General features: G+C 40.4%; 1 long non-coding RNA gene across 2 annotated transcripts in view; it reads left to right on the top strand.

Annotated features, from left to right (window-relative positions):
• Positions 1 to 22,817, top strand: part of LOC134883735 (uncharacterized) — a 53,203-nt gene that overhangs the window by 12,277 nt on the left and 18,109 nt on the right. For both annotated transcript variants that reach the window (XR_010168315.1, XR_010168316.1), the window contains exon 4: positions 17,030 to 17,083. This is a non-coding gene — a long non-coding RNA (uncharacterized LOC134883735). The remainder of the gene's footprint in view (positions 1 to 17,029; positions 17,084 to 22,817) is intronic.

Here is a 22,817-nt window from a genome sequence, read left to right on the forward strand (position 1 = left end):
AATGGAAACACTGAGACTTCTCTGTTGCCCAGATTATACTTTGCTGTTAAACACTCCTCATCCCACAAGAAAGGATGAATCACAACTTCAGAGGGAGATCCAAAGTGTCTCCTAAACAGTCTGGGCTGAATACCATTTCATGTTTTGCCTCTTTGGTCACAGTTTAACAAGGATGGCAAATCCAAGTGTGTGATGTGCAGTTTATAACTGTCTTCTTAAAGGATTACTAGGTTTTAAATAAATTAAGTAAATGCATTTAAATCAAATGTCAACTTTTGCCTTTTACTACCATTTCTGGCCATCAATATGCTAAATTACAGCTTTAAATGCAGCAGCATGTTTTTTGTGTTGAGTCTGATTGGTGCATTTGGGATAATTTGGACCTTGGTGGATTGAAACAGCTGAGTAGTAACACTTCTACGATGCCTTGCTTTAATCTTCTTTAGCGTGTACCTCCTAAAAACCCCACGCTATTGGAATATTTCTCAGTGCTTTTGTCAACCTGTCTAGTCAAAGTGTGATAAGTAACTCCTGAAGTGATTTTACTGTTTATTTGTGTATATTATCTTAAGTATTGAAGAAAAATATCCCATAACATACAGTAGGATTGTATCAGGGCTATTGATAGTTGTGGTTATCGCTTCAGTAAGAGCAGTAGTTATAGAAAGAGGAGCATATTTGTATTAGTATATGTAATAGTAGGAGTAGTAGCAGTATTTGAGTGAAAGCTGTACTAATAGACCTAAGTGGACAACAATGGAATGAAAGCATTATTTGTTCTATGATTTATTATTTATTTGTCGACCTGTAGCAGTAGTTGAGGCAATACTAGCAGTGTTAGTACCTGCAATATTTGTTTTGTTAGTAGTATCACTCCATCAAATAATTCACTTTCCAGCATCAGCAGGCATACATTTGAAGACTTGAACTGTTTGGTACCCAAGAGTTCAGGTTAACTTGAATATCAGAGACCTGCTCATGTGGAATAACCATCTCGCTGCACAGCTTTCTCCACCACCCAGAGAGAGAGCTGTTTGTTTATTTTCAGCAGTACGACTCGACTCAGTGCAAACCCTGGCAAAGTTATCTGGGGGCAACATATTATATTCTCTGGCATCCTGTCAGGAATATGATATTGGTAGATTTCTGATGATTGGTAACGCTGTTTTAATCAAATATTCGTGTATAAGGGTTTCAGCCAGCAGGGTGCCACCTCTGTACGGACTGAAGGTCAGGGGAAATGTATAAGATCAGCATTACTGATAACCTTAGATAGGGCACAACGGTGTGTAATCAGAAGGGATTAAATTGAAACACATTTTGATTCACCTTCATCGTGGTAATATCCGCTCCTTTAAAGAGTAGCTCACTACTCCAGCCGAGGGCACAGCGTGTCAGCTGCACACCGTGCCCTCTTCTCTCCACAGAATCACCCGCTCTATATGAAACACCAAACACAGACATCAAAGAATTATTTGCATGCATACATTCACACAAACAGCGACTCGCATGCATACAGAGTGTAACCCGCTGAGGTTCATTCCTCCTGTTACAAAGATAGTGTTATTGATGTGATGGGTCACATTGCAATTTAGAGGCAATTAAAAGGTAATGAATGTGCTCAAATGAAACCTGTGTCTGGAGGGTGTGTGTGTGTGTGTGTATGTGTGTGTGTGTGTATGTGTGTATGTGTATGTGTATGTGTATGTGTATGTGTATGTGTATGTGTGTGTGTGTGTGTGTGTGTGTGTGTGTGTGTGTGTGTGTGTGTGTGTGTGTGTGTGTCTTTAAGCCAGTATGAAATATTACTCAAAGAAAGGGGCCTTTGAACATGACGGCTATTATCATATTTGAATAGTTATGGCAATATGTAAATCTGTAGTTTACAAAAGCCCAGTGTACCAAATGCTGTGTGCCTTACATAAAACACCCAATGGTCCCATTTATTTCCCTTCCTTTCATCCTATTAGACATAGGTAGAATTGGCGTGAAATTGGACGCCGTTGTGGCCCGACAGTTACCAACCCTTTTTTTTTTTACCTTATCTTGACATGCACAGAAGACTAAACACTCTGTGACAAATTCATTTCTAACAAATTATCTGCTCAAGTGGAACCGTTTTTTGGCCTCAATTATCAATTAAGGACTTAGAGAAATTCTCTGTGCGCCTCACTGAGTTGAATAATTTTGAGGCCAATTCATTTCATACTAAGACATTTAGGCTATACATGCATGATTATTTGGACGGTTACAAATAGTTGGAAAGGGGATGTTTGACCACTTGAAGATGTGACCGGTAAATGAACTTCAGTGTTACGCTTGAGTCATTGATTACACAGCTCTATTGAGTGTTATAGAAGAAGTAGAATATGCCTTAATGACCAAATATAGAATGTGATTTATGGTGTTTAAAGACAATACATTATCCTTGTAGGTGACTTTCCTTTGCCCACATCTTGTGTAACTATAACTGAATGTACTTTAATATCAATATTTAAATTTGAATTACACTATTGTTGTAACTATCCTGCCAACCTAATAGGAGCAGGAAAAATGTTTATTCATGCCAGATGTTTCCCTATACTGTAAATATCTGCCATTCAGAAGGAGGAACTTATAGCCGTATTTCTCATTTTCTTGTTCATTAGATCCCCCTAACCTTACAACCTAACCAGGTATTACTTCCTAACTGCTCTCCTAGGTGTTTTTAATTAGTGCGGAATCCTCGTTATGTGAGGCAGATGGCACAATCCTCCGTCTTTTGTTAAAGTCACACTAATTAGGATTCTCGGAGAAGATGCGTCCAACCAGAATCCTTAATAAGGGAGCCTGTTAAGCCAAGTAATAAGAAACCTGATGTCTTCAACACAGTGCTCACCTTGAAACTCCAAAATAGAAACCAGTCAATTCTTCAGCACAGACCTTTTGTCTGTGTGTGTGTGTGTGTGTGTGTGTGTGTGTGTGTGTGTGTGTGTGTGTGTGTGTGTGTGTGTGTGTGTGTGTGTGTGTGTGTGTGTGTGTGTGTGTGTGTGTGTGTGTGTGTGTGTGTGTGTGTGTGTGTGTGTGTGTGTGTGTGTGTGTGTGTGTGTGTGTGTGTGTGTGTGTGTGTGTGTGTGTGTGTGTGTGTGTGTGTGTGTGTGTGTGTGTGTGTGTGTGTGTGTGTGTGTGTGTGTGTGTGTGTGTGTGTGTGTGTGTGTGTGTGTGTGTGTGTGTGTGTGTGTGTGTGTGCCTGGATGGAAATGTGATAATGTGGTTTAAAGTGATTTTCCATTTAAAACCCCTTAAAAAAAGTCTTTAGCTGCTGATGCATGAAATGTTTCTGGTTGAAATGTGGGGGAAAGTGATGAATGATCGGTGATTACATAGATATCAACTGTTAAATTAAACAACAGTTGCGTCAGAGAGAGAAAGCAACCCACAGGAGAATGCCTGCTGGCTTTTGTATGAATGGACATTGCTTGCACATCAAACCCCCCACATGTCAGTCCTCTCTGGGCCTTCCAGGACTTTGAAAGCAGGACTTTGAGGAAGAGTTGTAGATGCTCTCATCCGAGTCCAGGCTCCCCCTTCTACACAAGCACAGATGGCAAATTAAGGCAAATATGGTCCAAAATAAATCGAAGTCGATTTTGGTTTCTTTCATTGAACGGGGTCTGACAGAAAATAATGATGGCTTGCGGTTTTAACATCCTGACACATTATTATGCACAGTCCGTCTTGAAGAAATAATGTTACACACATTATATGCATACTGCGTTCTGTAGTAAAATGAGACTATAACGCGCAGAACTTATTTAAAAGTTTATACTACAAGTTCATTTACGAAAGCGTTTAGGTAATATAGGTTCAATCTGAAACATTGCATTTATGTTTCTAAAGGAATCATATTGGCTGCAAATTTTTTTGCTAATTAATACAATTCAGTTTTTTCCAGCATTCCTCTCCCTTATAGTCAGGAATTTTTCAGTCACACATTACACAAACTAAAAACTTGAGACAGTGTTTGTAGAAGACTTTAAATGTGGAAGTTTCTAGAAAAAACGTTATGCTTGCTTTTCCTCATTTAACATAGGACAAGACTATTGTTTAGTATTCTGAGTATACGATAGCAAGTTGATGTCACCTCCTTTTGGTGGTGTAGGTAGAATTATTGACGAGTCACCACTACCGACTGTCGTAGTAAAATGTCAGACCAAGGGACTTTATACAGCTGGACTACACATACTGTATGTATGGGTGCTTTTGCACGTGCTAGAACATGATATACAAGACAAAATGTGCAGGGCGTGGCTTTCCGACGCTGCCGTTTATGATCCTCTTCTTCAGCCCACTACAGAAATGCGATCTTCAAAAGTAGGGAAGTGAGAAACTGTCATAATTACAAAGACAAAAGTATAGAATTCAGCCATTCTGATTCGTATTGGTTGCTTACCTTGGGAAAGGACAATATATATAAATCAGTAGACTTTCCTAGTGTGAAATCAATAATGGTTCAATATCTGCTCATCTCCCCTGTGTACTAATGGGAGCGCTGGCTTTACAGAAACAAACAAGAGTGTGCTGAGGAAGACAACTCTATACTCTGAGCGTCCTTTCTCTTTTATGTGGCATTACTCGAACAACAAAGAGTTATCAGTACAAAGCTGATTCATTTTCCATTTGTTCCCGATAGAGTGCTTTGTGTTCCACATCTCTTTTATCCGGCATCAGTCATTTCTTTAAAGACCTAATATGGACATGATAATTACAGTGAATAATGCACCACTTAATTCAATTTGCTTTTTAAGATGGAATTAATAATAGGAAGGGTGAATGGGATTTTCTACCTGAATCATTTTCATAAATCTTAATAATGAAGTTCGCTCCCTTGTTGGCTCTAAATGTCATACCTTGAACTCAGAAACATGGTGCCTTTCTCTCAAACCAATTAATCTTTGGAATGAACTCTTTCCCTTTTCCAAGAACAAGCTCTCTATTATAGTCAGACAAGGCAGGGGAACTGTCAGGCGGATGACTATGATATCATCTTCATCTAACAACATGACGTACTGTATAGTAGCTGTGCCTATATTGTATACAATGCACCCCATCAAATGAAATGAACAAAGGAAATTCATACGGTTATTTTCTTTTTTATAGCTTATATAAACATGGTGATAGGCGGCAACAGCAGCTGAGTGACGTGGCTCTGCCGCCTGTGGCTGCAAGGATGGGGGCGATGGGGATCGGAGTGTTTGTTTCACACACCATGTGCATTATTTGTGATCTTGTGCACAGTATTGGAGCCAAATTCAATCAATACATCAAACCGAAGTGCAGTCAGAAGATGTTGTGGGAGGGCATATGGAGAAATGAGGATGTGGATTTCAGGATATTAAAATCCCACTCACATTTGAGCAATGCGGATCCATTTTACCAGCTGTTTTTAAAAAGGTAATCTGTCAGTAGGAGGTAGTTTTGCTACAATCTGTGTTTTTTCTTTGGAACTAATTTGATTTCCACCAAGTCATCTCCCGCTCACTATTAAGTCAATTTAATTTAACACAACTTGTGACAGATATAGATAAGTAGATGAGTACCGTAACTCTTTTTGTTATGTAATATTTTAGTACTCTCTGTCCAGCATGTGAAACATACATGTAGTGCTTTTTGTGCTGCAGTGTTGATCACAGTTAATTCAGATTATAAACATGTCCTTGGCCAACTCTATATTGATGTGCCCTCATCCACAAAAGTGGTTATTTTGCACATCTTTGAAGCACCACAAAAGCTTAGATGAAGAGTTTCTCGTTGTTCTGTCTTACAACACTTTGGTGCGAGCCTTGAATTCAAACACCTGCAGGTAATGAGAGCATTAAGTGTGAGGAGGTCTCACCTTGAAGTACCACTTGCAATACCTTATGAGCCAATTTATTTAAAAGGTAATTAAGTCACAGGTTGGAATAAGTAGGCAACTTTTACAGTCATATGGTCAGGGGGAGGAATGGTCAGGATCTGCCTCGAGCCCTGTCTGAGCCATTGCTGTTTTTTCCCCATCTTGAGAACAAATTAAACGGAGCAACAAGAGGCCAATGCAAAAAGTGCCTGCATTGCCCTGAGTTCAGCCACAATAAATAGCCTGGGCCCCCACCACATTTGTCATATTGATTTTCCTCTAATGATATGCACAAGAAAGTAATTTCCTTGTGTCTGCATTGTCAGCGGTGACTAATCAGATTTTCCTGAGACAACCAATTCCATACCTCAAGGAAATGCTTGGCTACAGATACTGGTCATCCAAGTGACACAGACATCACCTAACAGCTTGTACAGGTGCAATCTCCCTCTGCATGCTGGGCCGGAATACTAAGTGTGTACTACCTACACGGTGTCCTTGGTTTTTTTTAACACCCTAGACGGAGCTATTTGAACACATTTGATATAACAAGCACCCACCAATGCATCTAAACCTTCCTTCTTTAAAAAAAAAATATTCAATTCCAGATACTTCTTTAACCAACACCAGGGGAATGTACTCAGAAGGGAACACTTAGCAGCAACGGTGTTTGTGTTACCCTCCTCAAGTACCAAATAGACACAGCGGCTCGCAAAGGAAACCGACCTAGGTTCAAACCGAGACATTTCGTTCTACAAAGCTCCATCAGCAGGGGGGGCCGAGTCAGTTTATTCCATGGTGTTCACTGACCAATAAACAGCTTAAAAGGCAAAACCTCCAATAGGTAATGTATTGTTGTGGGATTTTCATACCCTTTTCTTCAATATTTAACCTTGGCCAAGTGAAATCTGAATATCTAATCAATCATGCCATATCAAAGTTGAATGCTAATCACCACCGGCTCATTACTATTTCACGAGGCGGCTCCATTTGTGAAATGTCACTCAAAATAGTGTACCCACATGGCAATCGATGTCAGCCGTCTTTCCGTCCAAATGTTTCATTTGCTGTAAATACATAAACACAGAGATATGGATTGGGGGCAGGCAGTTGGACGCCCACATGTGGTTTCGGTGCGGGGTGGGGGCACGCTGAAAAGGCATTGATCATCGGTGGGGCTCAGGATACAGTTTCCTGCAGGCCTTGTGTAAAGCTGCGACTGAAGCCTACTGGGACCGAGACGTTTGGAGTCAACTCGTGACCTTTGAGGTTGCTCTGAGACCAGGCTATTGATAGAAAAGCAGATACGGTTACTTCACAACTGGAGGTTGTCATTTTTCAATAACTGGTATTAGACTGTGTACTACATCGTGCAGGCAGAGAGAGGAGCCACAGCTTCCCTGGAGTACAGCATTTACTAAGACGCTTATACTGTATGTTACAGGGTCTGATGTGTTGGACTTTTGTGGAAATATCCTTACAAATTAATTGTTTATGTGCTTTCCTTCCTTCTAAACTTGCCTTTCACTGAATCTATTCTGTTTCTTTGTTACAGTAGTGACTCACAATTTATCCTGCCTTCTGTAACAGCAGGGGATGTTAAATAAGCCAGAATGGGAGATGCGGATATTATGGAAACAAACATATAATGAATCACACAGAATATCACTTGCTATTTTGTCAGCAAAATAAAGAAAAAAATCAGATTAAAAAGAAATGACTAAGAGTGTTTTCAGAACATCCCTGAAGGGTGAAGTATCTGTGAGGCTTCCTGCTATATATGAGGTTAACCTCAGGTCTGAAAGGATTGGCAAAGCACAAAGATCACTTCAACAGCTTGATGGTGAACAAAACGCATTTTGGATGGTCGAGTGTATAAGACATGGTGGCCTGATGAATTAGGAATCAAGGATATGAATACAATAAGTGAAAGGATCGATTTGCTTTGGGCTTTGTTTTCATTTCAATTAAATCTAAAAGCAAAACATATTTTTAAGTTTCAGAAAATAAAATCTGCTTTGTTTTGCACATTCTATACCTCAGAAATGTAAAGGAATTCTTTAATTTGATAAATAAAAGAAGATGGAAAAGTGTATAATCCGCATGACCTTAAACTAATCCCTCACATTCTACCTACCTTGTCAGCTGTGACGATTTTACACAATTGTGATATAATCCCAAATGATAAATGGACTCAAAGATGAAACACCTTAAGTAATAAGTAATACATTGCTTTATGGCACATCCAAAAACATCCTGTAGTAAACATATACTGAACTGCAATCAGGATACCTACTAACTTACAGAGTCTCTTAAAATAATGCCAATATATGAATAGAAAAAGTAAACCACATCACATATTGCAGCTTTAAGCGTGTTCTTCAAAGGCATACAAAATGACAAAAGAGTAACAATTAAATAAAGCCAAAATATTCATCATTTCTCAGAAAGAGCTCTTCTTTTTCTAAACGGTTGCATGCTTTGTATTACCTTTGATTTGTAACCAGTATTCTCTCTGACGGGAAAGGCTAGTGGCATGTTGTGTGTCATATGACTGAGACTTCCATGTGTCTGTGCTATCTCCCCTCAGTCCATGCTTGATGTCTCTGCAGAGCGGGACTGGGAGGAGGTAGCACAGTGTGTTTACTAAGCAGCCTGTATCATACGCATCTCTAAAACTTGCCACCCGCTTCTGCATGCTAGCTCGCACTCCGCTTCTCTTTGTAGCCCTGGCTTTGCTCATTTCCTGAAAAACGCATATTCACCACTGCCAAGGGCATAAACAATTATCAATCAGCTCTGATCCACTGTTCTGCATAAGTAACAGTTTGTGGAGCTCCGCTGTCACTTTTTTTTACAGCTTAGAAAATGTTGCTTGGCAGAACGTGATGCATGACAAGTTACTTACACTGGTGTCTCAAATGCATTGCAACGCTTACACAAATACTGTCAGTTAGCTGCTGTAGTTGTGGCCCATATCTATGTCTGTGTATGTAACAAGTGCAGAATATTATATCTGTCAGGGTGAGAAAGCCTCTATAACAGATACATAACTCTGCTCTGCAACCCAGACCAATGGAATTACTTTAGGGTTAGCATCCGATTAAGGCAGGGTGACCCACCACCTGCTGGTGCTACCCAATCCAGTGGCAGGACACCTTTTGGATGCAAGAAAGATCGATTTATGCTGTAGGTCAGGAATAACCACCCCAACATTCACTAGTTGATAATATACTGTACCTGTTCATTTGACGTTTATCTCCAAGGAACTTTTTTTCTGTAGGGTGCTGACTAATTTAAATCCTGCTGACACTCATTACAGTTGTATAGTTTCAATCACACACCCGCAGTCAACATGCTATTAACAGAGTTCCTACTTTCTGGCTAGTCATCCACTTTTAACGTCCATATGGTGGTTGTGAGTAATGAGAGAGAAACAAGGCAAGAAAATGAAACCTGCTTTCACCAGTCATGGTTTCAAAATAACCAAAGTTGGGCTTCAAGACTTACCCCAAGAGATTGTTGAGGGCACTGTATTAAGATATATTGATAAAGACATTAGGCAGAGCATGTGCCATGTTGCATAAGCCAAAATAAAGGGAGCAGAAACAGTGGTAGACACAGTGTATAATTGCCTCCCTGTGCTCTCCTTCAGGCATGATTCCAGTCACAAACTATGAAACACCCAAAGGCAACTGCTTGTGTGGATCACTCTGAAGCGCTACGAGTAAAAAGTATTAGACTGCATAGGCCTGTGTGAGCGTCGTGCACTGGAGGGCATTTGTTTAGCATGCATATTGTTTGCTTTGTTTTTACCGTACGTGCTCATCAATAATGCAGGGTGACTTAACCAGCAATTACAATGATAAAGACATCAAAATGCAAAACAGAGGGCTCATGCTCTCCTTTCCAATAAGACTTGTCTGCAAAGGGAGGACTACAGACTGGACAGACTTTTAATTAGCGCGCTTTGTATCCCGGCCAGGAACAGCAGATTGGCTGCTTGCTCTTTCTTGTCATCATTGCCATAGAAACCAAGAACTTCAAGCATGACCATTAGAATTATGGGTAATTATTGTAGTAAGCAAAAGCTTGATGGAATAATCACTTCCAACCAACTTCACCAAAAGATAGACACATCTGGGAAAGCTGTGGCTTGGTTGAATGTGATGTTTTTAAGAGGTAAAGAATTCAAAATGGTACCTAATACAGTCGCTGCATTTAATGCCTGTATGCCAAAGTGAACAAGCAGTGTCAAACATCCATTGCAGAGTTGTTTGTTGACATGCCATCCCTTTCTCCGCAAACCTAACAATCATGGAGACCTTGTTTTGCTCTTTAATTCAAGCTGCCACACCTCTCTCTGTAGTAAATCAAACAATCCTTTCAACCGGGTTTCTGTTTGCAACCTGAAGCACGTGTTGGCTAATGCGCCTCAGTATGCTGATTAAAAACAATCACTGATTGACTCTGTGACTTCTCATTAAAAGTTAGGATCTAATTAATAATTATACCCAAGTAGTTTATTTATTTAAAATGTTTTGCTTTGAGAGTAATTCTTAAAGACTCTATCTGAAAATTCCACACACACACATCTCTTTATGTTCGTTTTTTCCCATTCTGTTTATTTGCTGAACCTTATTCATCACTACTTTAGAGCATGGACTACTGTAAGCAAAGATTGATGTATTGATGTTTAAAAAAGTGATACGAATGACAGAAAAATAAGGAACACTCATTTTAGATTTCCTCTACACCATTATCTTCCCCAAATACAAATTAGATTCGGACAGCTGTAGACGGCACGCTCCAGACACTCCAAGCATAGAAAACAGCTGCTTCAGAGAGCAGGACAGTCATGTAGATTTCTGGCCAATAAATGTAGTCTAATGTGCTGTAACATTTTGACGCTTCCCACTACTTTTTCCACATGACTGTCCTAGCCTGTGAAGCACCTGTTCTCTGTGCTTTGAGTAGCTGAAGCATGGAGAGCATCCTTAATTGCAGCCCTCTTTGTTACCAGTCGAGAACATACCATCCAGATATTGAGTTTAACCCCATTGTCATCACATATAGAGTCACATCTATAATATATCTGACTGTTTTGCCATTGTAGTTGCTTGCTGCCATGGTCAGGCACTCCATGACTGACAGTTTTCCCAAAACAGTCTCTCGGCCTGCGAGACCTAGCCCACATTGACCTGTGTCTCATTTAAAGTAGAGTGTCTTGTGTGACCTTTTACAGAGGACTTTGCCCTTGTAAGGAATGTCCCTGTCAATACGGGTTATCATGGACCACTTACAGTAGTTCAGCTTTTCTCAGTGTTCTCTAAGGAATACTGGAAAACAACCAATAGATGACAACAAGCACAAGAAAAACCCAACACATATACTTTAAGTTCAGATCTTTCGACCAAGAACCTTAGTTCTACTATTGATTTCAACTGTAAAGTCATCTATTTTTATCTGTAAAATCAGTGTAATGTCAGAGCAGCCTGTGTACTTCCACTTTATTCCACACTCTAATGGTTTGTGCATTTATAGTTTTTAAATAGAAGTGTTTTAACCTTATTATTTAGGCTTTGTGTTCATATTCATTTGGAGACTGCTGCATGGTTCATATTTGAAGAGTACGAGAGATTTCAGTGACACCTTTTGCTGCAGGTCCAACATGTTTATCCCGTTAAGACCCCGGCACACAGTGTCAAATACAAAAAACCCGTCTGTGAATTCTTCTAATTTATGAAAGTTTAATGTGAATCCGTCTCAGCCTTTTGTGCTTGTGGAATATGTTTTCTGCTAATGAGCACAGGCTCAGTGTGGAACACCTGACACGCAGGTTCCGTGTGATCACAGACTCTTAATTCCTCCTTTAATCAACAGGACTTGGTCCCCGGTATTCTGAGGGCATTTGTCTCACCTCGCCAGCGACACTCCCTGGCAGATGCTTTGCATATCAGGCCTGCTGGATCAATATGTTATTAGAGAACAACCTCTCGGAGGCATGTCAATTAATTCTGGGCTGTCAGCTGCCCCCCTCACGGTGTCCAGTGGGGCTGTGGGAGAGAAGTCGGTGTCTTTTTAACTTGGTGCCTTTGGAGGATTTGCGACCTTAGCTGCCTCAAGTTTTTCTCAAGCAGTGCGTAGTAAGGCATGTTTGTTTACTGATCACATGGACTAACTTGTATACAATATATTAAAACTGCACTCAACTTGTTATCACACTATTTCTGCTGACTATTCTGTGTTAGTCCCTCCAACGCCCCAACGAGAGGTGTTGTCCTTACAAAGCACAAGGAGCAGAACGCTTACTTTACACAATTTGAAGTAAAAGTTGTTCTTTGTTTTATTTATACGTAATACAGCTGTACAGGGGAGACAGAGGGGAGGACATGGCCTGAAAATGAAAAGTGAACAGTTTGCCAAACACCAGTATGGAGCCTAAATGCTTTGTTTGCATTGGGTTTAAATACCAATGATTGGAGACACTTGTTGTAAGAACCTTATGTAAGACGTCTAGATGACACTTGTAGTACCAGTCTGATGGAGAAACCGCTTCACTGTCACTTCAGGAACCATAAGGCTAGTTTTTAGCTGTGTCAAACTTTCTCCAAATTTGACTTGTATAGTTGATATTCTTGAATATTTGCCAGCACACCTAGCATTGAATGATTTGGAAAATATATTCAGTGTTTGCATAATTTGAAGATGACTGATGAATTTTAGAGGGATGTTGTAAAGGCTGGAGTCTATCATTACTGCTTGCATTACTGTTTCCCACCACTGTTTACCTAGACAGGCTAAATGCAAAAAGGGCTCATACCCCTGAGGGAGAACGGATACTGATTCAACATATTTTCGGTGTCAATTGAGATCCAGTCGGTGTGGGGGAATATCTGGGAGTGCTTTGAAATACACCATAAAGAAGTTGGCTGTAGTGTGTGTGTGTACCTTTGTGTGCCCTCCACTGACAGACAGACGTGTTTGCATAGACAGCAAGCAAAGAGATAACCTGGATGACTCATGGCACTTTAAAAAAAGGCTCTTCTCACATAGAAGTCTTCACACTTTTCCAATCAATGGCTTCCATCCAGCCACCGCTCCATCAATATGTTGACGTTCTCTTTGTGCCGGCTCTTACAGTTTCCTAAGAAATTAACATCACACAGCGGGGGGACTCAGGGACCGCTTTATTGAAGTAAAACCTGCAAGACAGCCTGTCCTGCCGTTTCTTTTTTTTAAATTGACCCCAAAATCCAGCCTTCTCCACAGATTTCTCTCCAGACATTTGAAGTAAAGTCGTTGCACCGGCGCCGGGTGACAGAGATGGAGAGACTATTGTTTAAAAATGTGACTGATGGTTTCCCTGCCTGCTCCGCCTTGAAGAGAGAGATGGTGTTGATAGATGAACCAATACACTCCTAACTCTTTCTTCTTTAGGTTTGCTGTGTGTGTTGTTTGATTCACTTTCCTCCTGCTGGGGTGATATTTCACCCGTTTGCTGTGACACGGTGCAGCAGTGCCGGTCTCCGGCTGTGGATGTCTTCATTAGGTTACATCTCTATATTTATTTATTTTTTCTTCACTGCTGAGCTAAAGGCTGTGTTGCAGCTTCTCCTTTTCAATGCCATAGAAAGCTTCAGCCCTTTGACATCTGATCGTGTGTTATATGAACTATAAAAACAGCTCACAGTCGTGTTTGAGGTGCTGCATTAAATCGTTGCAGAAAGGAAGGAAGCAAGTGATCAAACAGCGACTGTTGGTGAAACGTTACAAAGACATGTCAAGGCACTTCATTCAAATTATGCATACTAGAGGAAGAACATATCCAAGTGGAGAATTGCTGAAAATATCATGAACCCTTTAATTATTTCAACGCTGTGATACACACATACTTTATTATGAACTGTTGCTAATATGTACTTTTTTCATTTTAAACACAATCTGTCTGATTTTCTTTTTAATCAGTAATAATTAAAGTATGGCAAGTTAAGGATTATAGGGTAAGACTGTTGATCGCAATACAGGAGACGTCATTGGTTGACAAAACATTTTATTAAATTAGAAATAGGCCGTGAGAAATAATTTAGTTCATCAAGGGATTCATAATGTTGGTCATCTTGTGAATTTCGTTCAAAAATCCTGCCTCTTAAGAGCGTTTACTCACTGATTCCTTTTTATTCTTGAGTCGCTTTCTTCCCACCCACCTCCCCTTCCCCTGTTCAACTTATTTTTCTTAATCGCATCTTAATCACCTCTCCTCCCTGGCTGTCCTCCATCTTTTCCTTTTTTTCCTTCTTGTGTCTTCCCTCTCCTCTAATTCATTTCGCACCACCTCCCTTCGTCAGCTCCTCTTTGCACCTTTTCGACCAGACTGCGAAACCTCTGGGGATGCTACTTCCTGTTGATATGCAGAGCGCCGCTCCTTCCAATCAGTACCTCTGAAAGGTTGTTACTAATGGTCCCCGAGGAGGAGAATCAACCTTGAATACGTACAAGGCGTCTGCCGGCCTCTTGCAGGTGCGCCGGGCACCGGGAGTGTCTCATCTTGCTTTCCCCCTTGTCTCCGCCAAGGATCAATTGCAATATAATGTCTATGAAATGGAAATACAGCCCATTCATCTGGCTTTTATTGTCTCTCAGGAACTTTCTGAATGATGATACACACAACAACTTTATTTACTAAATCCCAAAGATGTTGTGCAGTAGGACCTGGTAAATGAACACAATATTGTTTTAATTGAGAAGGAACTCTTAAGCTGACTGTTTAACAGACCATCAAAGTATTTTACCATCATTATTACCCATGCTGCTGTGTGTTGTAACAAGCCACTACACTGAACATCTCCCAATTTTTTTATTAGAGGCAATGAACAGAATTTACGATGATGGACAGGGGAGAGGCATTCCATATGTTTTACTTAAAAAAACCAATGAAGCTGCGAATCAGAGACTGGGGGGCAGAAAGAGCTGACCGCGCTCGTCCACTCCCTAGCTTTCTCAGAACAGCCGAGGCAGGCAATAATCTAACTATAATTAACGGGTATAAACCATGTCATGCGGCCATTAGACCAAATAGCTGGCAACCAATCAGCTATGACATTAATGGTACAAACCACAGCTTTATAATTCAGCAGCGTTGAAAGAAGGAATGTGTTTGTTTAAATTATTCTACAGTTTACCGCATAACTCTTTTTCTATCAATTGATAGTTTATGTTCTGTAAATGCAGATAACATACCATTTAAGGTAAATAAGTTTGCTTCTTACACGTGTTTGATTTTGATTTACGTGTTTCCGCGCCTCAAGAGAAGAAAATCAACCTTGCAAATAAAGCAATATCATTTCCGTTTTCATGAACATACTATGAGCAGAATTGTATTCAAGCAAAAAGCGACTGATTAAAAGTAAATCCACAAGACGCATAATTTAAACTGATGTTTGCCATTTCAAACAGCAACTGCAACACCTCCTCCACACCTAGGTAGAAAGCAGACTGCCCTCCACCCACAGCGTCCTTTGCGTTATGTTAATTACGGTTTCCGGGTGTAGGATTAGTTTACATCCATCCTGTCTATTAGCTAACTGAAAGAACAACGTTTAATGAGCAGGAGACAAGAAACAGCTGTGATAGTTGATGCAACAAGTGAAGTAAACATAATGCTGAGAATACGTGAGGTTTTTGAAGCATAAGCAACTGTCGCTAATTGCTCATTTATGACATTGGGCAACAGCAGCTTTGAGTGTCTACATTCAGAATGATTATACAAGGCAAACATTATGCTGCAAAACAAGTGAAGGACATTTAATGTCTGAAAAAAGCTGAACAACATAACAGAAACTGCTGTATCCCTGGTTATGATAAGCACTACTGCACTTTATCTTTTGAATACTTCCTGTTTTTATAACCTGTTAAAATGCTTGGGTGTACCACAATAACTGAGATGCTTGCTTCCTTTGTCTCTATAAATATTTCACAGTTTTCCAGTAAAACAAATGAAGAAGTATCGGTAGGAATGGGGCTAAGCATTTTTTATATAATAAACGCCATCCTTTGCATCTTGGTTGCCAGCAGTACCAACTTGCTTTACATTCACCTATTTTGATGGATTGATTTTACACAGTTTGGCTTTTGTCTTTGTTCATAATGGGCTACTTGGACGGATTGCATGTTTACTCAGCAGATGATCAGACAAGAAATTACTCTTAATGGAATGTATGGATCCTTCCCAATCTTTGCATGCTCACATCCTAAAGCAGCGCTCCTATAGACGCTCACTGACAGCGGCAGATTTACAGCATGTTGGAATGTAGCCAGAGACTCGTGTGAGCATTAAACAGATGAGCTCTGTGTGTGGCTCTACACGTTATATACCTCGACACAAAACTGATAAAGTTATCAAATGCTATTACCGTCATGAAAGGAACCCTGTAGCAACTGGTGCATCTAGCTCCTTGTTGTGCTCAACACATTTAAATCTGCAAATATGAAGTACGTATGGTTACAATCACAACTGAGAGAGGAATTAGGTTGTAAAAGATGAGCAAATGAGGACAAATATTTTTAAAACTACTATAAAATCAAGACGAATAAATATACAAGAATACATAAAAACGATTACTAAGAAAGGATAAATGACTTGCCTTGAAAAGTTGTGCAATTTTAAAAGATTTAATGTCAGACATTATTAATTCATTTGATCTAGAATTAAAAACAAGTCTGTGAAAGTAAGGGAACATTTTAAACGGCTTAAAGTGTAATTTATTATGGTTCTGGTCAATTGCAGGTCATCCAACTCACCCTGATGCCTCATAGATTATTAACAGATATTTTACGTCATTTAGAAAATCTCAAGTGCAGAGTTTTTTATTTTTACAAAACTTCACATGCTTAATGGCAGTAAAACCTCAGTGGAAATAAAACAGCGGCATGTTGCAGCTAGGTAGTGTTTTTTCGTGCAGACTACTAATACTGTACATCAGATCAGAATGTTAACTCGAGGCTTTCTTATTCATTCTGTGTGGAGTCGGTGTGTTTGCTCCCACAGTTCAAACACACCGAGAGTGCAGAAGCACTGACACACATCTATCTCGTCGCCCACAATGCATTCTCAGTACGTCCATCCATTTTTTTAACATCCACTTTTCTTTTTAGGGTCAGCGTACCCCGGCAAGCAGTGGATGGAAGGAAGGGAAACACCGTGAACAGGTCAGCAGTTCTCCCCATGTCTAATACTCGCATCCACATTTACACTCACGTCCACACCTCGGAGTAATTCACAGTTTCCAGTTCACCTTAAAAAACACACCCAGAGGACACGCATGAATAAAAATTATGTATGCCATTCCGAACAACAACAGCATCTTCCACACCCAGGTACAAAAGCAGATTGTACTCCACCCACACCCTTCTATGTGTTATGTAAATGACTGTTTCTTGGTGTAGGATTAGTCTAAACATCCACGATAAACACCTGAAAGAAAGCAGTTTAATGATTGGGAGATAAGAGGCAGGTGTGATTGCTATATAGTTGATACAACAAGTGTTTACAGAAAAACATGCATGCTGCTGGAAGAGGATGGTTATATTTGCCGATGATGACATGGTATGTAACCTTGGGATGCGTCCCCTCCTCTTTCATGAATCCATGAGCGATTTCACCCTGTTTTGTTAATGAAAAACACACACCTTTGCTTGGCCATACCACGAGCATTACTGTGCCTAATCTTCCAGAGGTGGTGTATGTCCCCTTTGGACATGATGTCCTGATTAAAGCTGGAATATATGAGCGTTTTCACTTAGTTGTGCCTTCACCATCATGGCAGTCCAGTCATTGATGCTACACTCACATGGGATTTTATTCTTCCACGGGAAAAATGGACAGTAAGAAGCAAATCATTCAAAAATATCATACAAAATGTCCAAAGCATCAATGAATTCTGCCTCAACACAGTTTTTCAATGGGCAGCTCCACTTACGACTTTCTACAAAGCTACTTTTGTTGGTGGATTTCTTTCCGGTTGACATAAACAACCTGTTTATCTATTTATATACCTGGTAGAATATCTCATGTGCTGCAAACCCATTCCTTTGTGCATCTCAAATTGAGTGGAAATCAAGAGATGAGGTAATAAATATGGAACAGAAGCCTGAACGTGGAAGTGTGAAACTTCAATATGAAAAGGTGTGCCTGCGCCTACAAGAAATAGGTCAGACTGTCAGATACAGCGGGAACAGAACATGTTACACACACTGTGCACGCTGCTAGTACAGCTCGTGCTTTCAAATATGGTTGGATCCAGGATGTTGCAATGTTGGGAAAGTAAGACGCACTGTCTTGTAGTGAGTAGAAGGTACCGGTTAATATTTGTGGATCAGCAGACTCGGTGCCTGACACATACTGAATTTAACACATGCAGCTACAGCATTGACTTTATGGGCGGCTGCAGCTTTCAAATACCATCCTTGAAAAGAAAATCGTTATCCATGTTTCCAACTATTCCTTGTTTCTCATCTTTTATCAATGTGCTGTAATGTGTAAACAGAAATGAAGAAGGACATGTTAGTCAGGAAAGCTCGAGTTTATATATCAAGAAAAGTGTATTTGATGAATTGTTATCAACATTAAGTTTACTTTGGGACAGAATTTATCTTAGTTTTGTGCTGGACTAACTCTGTGTACATACAGAAACAATGTAAGAACCTCCGCTAGAAGACACCTTTCTGTCATATTTGTGAATTTGGAGCAATATTTGACATGCTGAATGTGAACGTACACCTCACTGTAAGGAGAACTTAACTAAATAGTAAGGAGGGGGAAGTCACAGCGGGTGAGACTCTGGGTCTCTCTCAAAGTCTTAATCGAAGATGGCCCCCCCTACAGTTGTCACCTGGAAGCTTTCCATCAGCCCCCCCTCTCACGAAGCCAGAGATGAGAGCCATTCAGAGTGAATGGCCTCAGGCACAGGTCTCAACCAACGCTCAACTCCACAACCCAAGCTGTTTGACAGCAGCCTCTCTTTGTGCCTCCACATCTATCCACCAATGGTAACGAGGTTAGCTTCCCACCATAGGCCGCCCCCATAAAGACCCTTTCTGGTGGCCAAGCTCAACATTTATATGAAAGGCTAGCACCACAAGCACACATGGGATTAGGTGCAGAAAAAAAGCAGGATTTAAATGAATAAAAACTTAAAAGTTAGTTAAAAGGAGTTAAAAGAAATTACGGATCAAATCAAACCTTACGGGAAGCTGAATAAGACATATTGCCTCAAATCTAACAAAACTGATCTCTGTGTGGCATCGGGCATCAAATATGTGCTGTGTGGGATTTCCGCATCATGAAACTCCAGAGAAATGCCGCAAAACAAATAAGATCTAGCAATTATGGAATTAGGTTTGAGTTTGGTGCATTACCGGGATCCCTGTCAGCCTTGCTTCGTCAATTTAATCATCTAAACATCATTGGGTAATCTGAATCAGCCTGCAAACTGTCTTGATATGCCTTCCTGATGGATGACGGTGCTTACATTTATGACAGCGTAATAACTACACAACATGCTACAGAACACACGAAGACACAGACCCACAGATATTACATGTACTTCTTCCTGTGAAAAATATGATTTAAGAAAATGTGAGTTCAAGTGAGGCTTAAGGATAGTGAAAGTAAGCAGTGTGCTTCCTCCCTTACCTACAGCAGCACAGCTTTATAATTCTACCACCCACATACAGATACCCCCTGTGTCTTAAAATGCAGCCCCGTCTTTCAATAGTATGTGTTTCTTCCATGAAAATGTATTTCAACCCACATTTAAACAATTCTTTCCACCCTTTCAACAGTTTTGTTAAGAAACATTGCATGTTTACGACTCTGCTCGCCCAGAACTCTTGTAGACTCGAACAAATTAAACCAGCATCACGCTGTTTCTCTTGAAATGAAATCTGAGCACTCAGACAAGCCAGGGAGCATCTCATTTGGCAGACCACCGGAATGGTAACAGCATTAGAGTTGACATAGTGTTTTACTACAGTCCTGGGCAATCCTCAGGATCATTCATCTGCACATTCAAACTCTTTACTCCCTCATTTGTCAACCCAGGGCCTGGCCCAAGGTTTGATCTGGGCTATTGCAAATTAGCATGTTGCCTGTGATGAATGGCACTATGATAAGCATCTCAGTGCAGAATATAGGATCTCTGTCTGAGATGTGATTTTTAAATGTCCAGTCTTTGATGTAAATGCAAACAAACAGGTCGTCTGACTAGGAAAGGCTAGGTATGGATCAATTTCATTTCATGCTGAAATTGATGTGTAGAGCCCATGTTATTGAATTTACAGCACATGATGCGGGGGGTTAACGTGTGGTTCATGTTGAGAATATATTTTATGGTTGCAGGGATTTTAAATCGGGTGCCATGGTGGCTCTGCATGTTCCATACGAAAACGTAATCTGAAGGCATGCATGTTGGATGAAATAGAAGCTAACAAAGGTGTTAGTTATCATTATATTATTGCATCCTGTCTGCATCTACCCTGCTTACCTTAAGCTCGGACTGGCTCCAGCCCCCCCATGACCTTGAATAGCATATGTGCGTTTAAATGATTGATGGAAGGAAAAGTTGAAGTTAAAAGTGTTGCTCTTATTAAAACCAGTGAGAGAATATCCAACATTCAGTCATCAATATATACTATGTAATGTGGTGGTTACGACTACGTACATAAATACTATGATCCAACCTGGAAAAATGAATGCTCAATTCTAAGTACAGCTTCACAGCTAAGCACGGCCGTGGACTTCATGTTAATATCATTTGTTGTTTTGTATTAAATACATGCATAGCAGGGGATTAATTCAAGTATTATTGCAACTTTTCTGAGGCTTTTTAAACTTCTTTCATAACATATTGTTGTTAATCATCGACATTTAAGTTGATACGGAGCAGGGGTAGACATTGCTGAAGGATATTCCTCTAATAAAACTGATTTAAAATTGCCGTCCCACCTCATAGTTTGGTGGCAAGGTCATCTTCTTCATTCATATTATGTTGATGCTAGCATTTATGCCACACGATATTAACATGCTCTTTGAGCCCAGCAGAGAAAATCTCATAACTTCAGAGTGTTCTAAAAGCAGTTTGCCGAGCACTGAAGGTTAGTCCGGTAATCTCGTGCGTCATCTCATATTTTTGAGACCCACCGAGGAACATTTGGGATATTTATGATGGACATGTTAAATGGCATAGTTGGTTTTTGGAGGCTGAAGGTAAAATAAACCCAATGAAAATGTCATAACGCTGTTCTTTTAAGAAGTCATAAAACCAGCTACAGCAAGTAAACAAACATTGCAATTAAACTATAAAAGTTCTCTCTCTGCATTCCATGTTGGGTGGATGTTAGCGCTGGTCACCCACAAGAAGTGTTGGGACAGTTTGACCGCTGCCTTAAGGAGTACTTAGCGTAGAATGTGCTTCAATGGTTCCACCTATCTCAATCTAAAAGAGTTTAAATTCCTGTGACCCAATCTTTTCCTGCTGACAGTAACATATTGGGGCTAAGCCTTTAGGTCTGAATACGAGTCTATACAAAACTCAGGCCAGCTGGGGGAGAAGGGGAGAGGATGGGGTTGGTACAGCAGTAGAAGGAATACAGTTGCTTAATCTTTACTTTACATTTAAGATGTGATCATTTTTTTACGTGTGATTTATGTGACTGCATATTGCAGCCAGATCGAGGGTAAATCATAACTTTGGAGAGTTCTCTTCCCTATTGACACCTCCCCTACCCACATTAATGTTTGCAACAATTCCACATCCTACTGTTGACACAAAGCATGCAAGTCAGGGTACAACTTTTGACATTGCAGACACCACATATTGACTTGCTTTTTCTATAAGCCAAGTTCTAGCTATCACTCTCACCTTTATTCCTGCGACAAGCATACCTCTCTCACATTTAAAGAATCAAACAAACCCCCACTCTGTTGCACCCATGCTGAATGCCCTATCGGACCTCACCATGATCGGTCTGATGGGAACATAAGCCTGGACAAATCCCCCGCAGCTTGACGGCGGGATATTCTCAGTGTTGATGGTGCTATTGATCACGCACACATTAAAATGATGTCGGCAGCGGTAAATGCCAATGGTGGAGAGGTCCATTAATCAGGAAATCAATTGGCCTGCCAATAGGCTGCCCTGGCCCTGACAATCTGGAGGTGGAGCTTAGCTGAGAAGAAAGCGCTCCACTGCTCGAAATCCATCCTGTCTTACCAGTGAAGCTCTGTCCAGTCCTCCTCCAGCTGCAGGCATGACTTCATCATTTACTAAATCCTTTTAGGGACTGCTCAGTCCCACCACTCATTGAAGGCAGAGAGCGTGAGTGGGTCATGAGTCATGGTGGGATATGAGTAAGTTCAGTGTCAGCTTTCTTCCACTTAGGCCCTAGAGACAGTCGCCTCCATGACTGAAAGGCAGTCAGAAGTGAAACACCGCTTGCAGTTGCCAAAGTAAAACATCAGCTGTATAGTAAAGTATGATGTACACTAGATTTTCAAGGAGAGGGATTCATCTTCAGACAGTAACAACTGTTCCATTTAGGTCATTTTCTATCTCCACTTACTCGGTATCATTGCAAGTGACCGCACGTACTATAAAAGAGATTTATTTGTGGCTTTGCGGAACCCCACTGGTTGATGTTTGACTTTTCTAGGTATGTGCCTTGTTTCCTTGTTGTCTTTCCTGTGTTTACTGTAGCTGTTGGCCACTGATTTCATTTGTTGCTACAACAAACAGTGCATTGGCTCCTGGGCCAGCACTAACTCCCCCAATAATACAATTGCAGTGCTGACCAAAGTATCCTAATGGGGTTCATTAATCACAAAACTTGTCATATTATTCAAACATCTCACTCTGCTGAATAATGCCAGTGAGCATTTTTCTGG

The sequence above is a fragment of the Eleginops maclovinus genome, chromosome 21 (assembly GCF_036324505.1).
Source record: "Eleginops maclovinus isolate JMC-PN-2008 ecotype Puerto Natales chromosome 21, JC_Emac_rtc_rv5, whole genome shotgun sequence".
Classification (NCBI taxonomy): domain Eukaryota; kingdom Metazoa; phylum Chordata; class Actinopteri; order Perciformes; family Eleginopidae; genus Eleginops; species Eleginops maclovinus.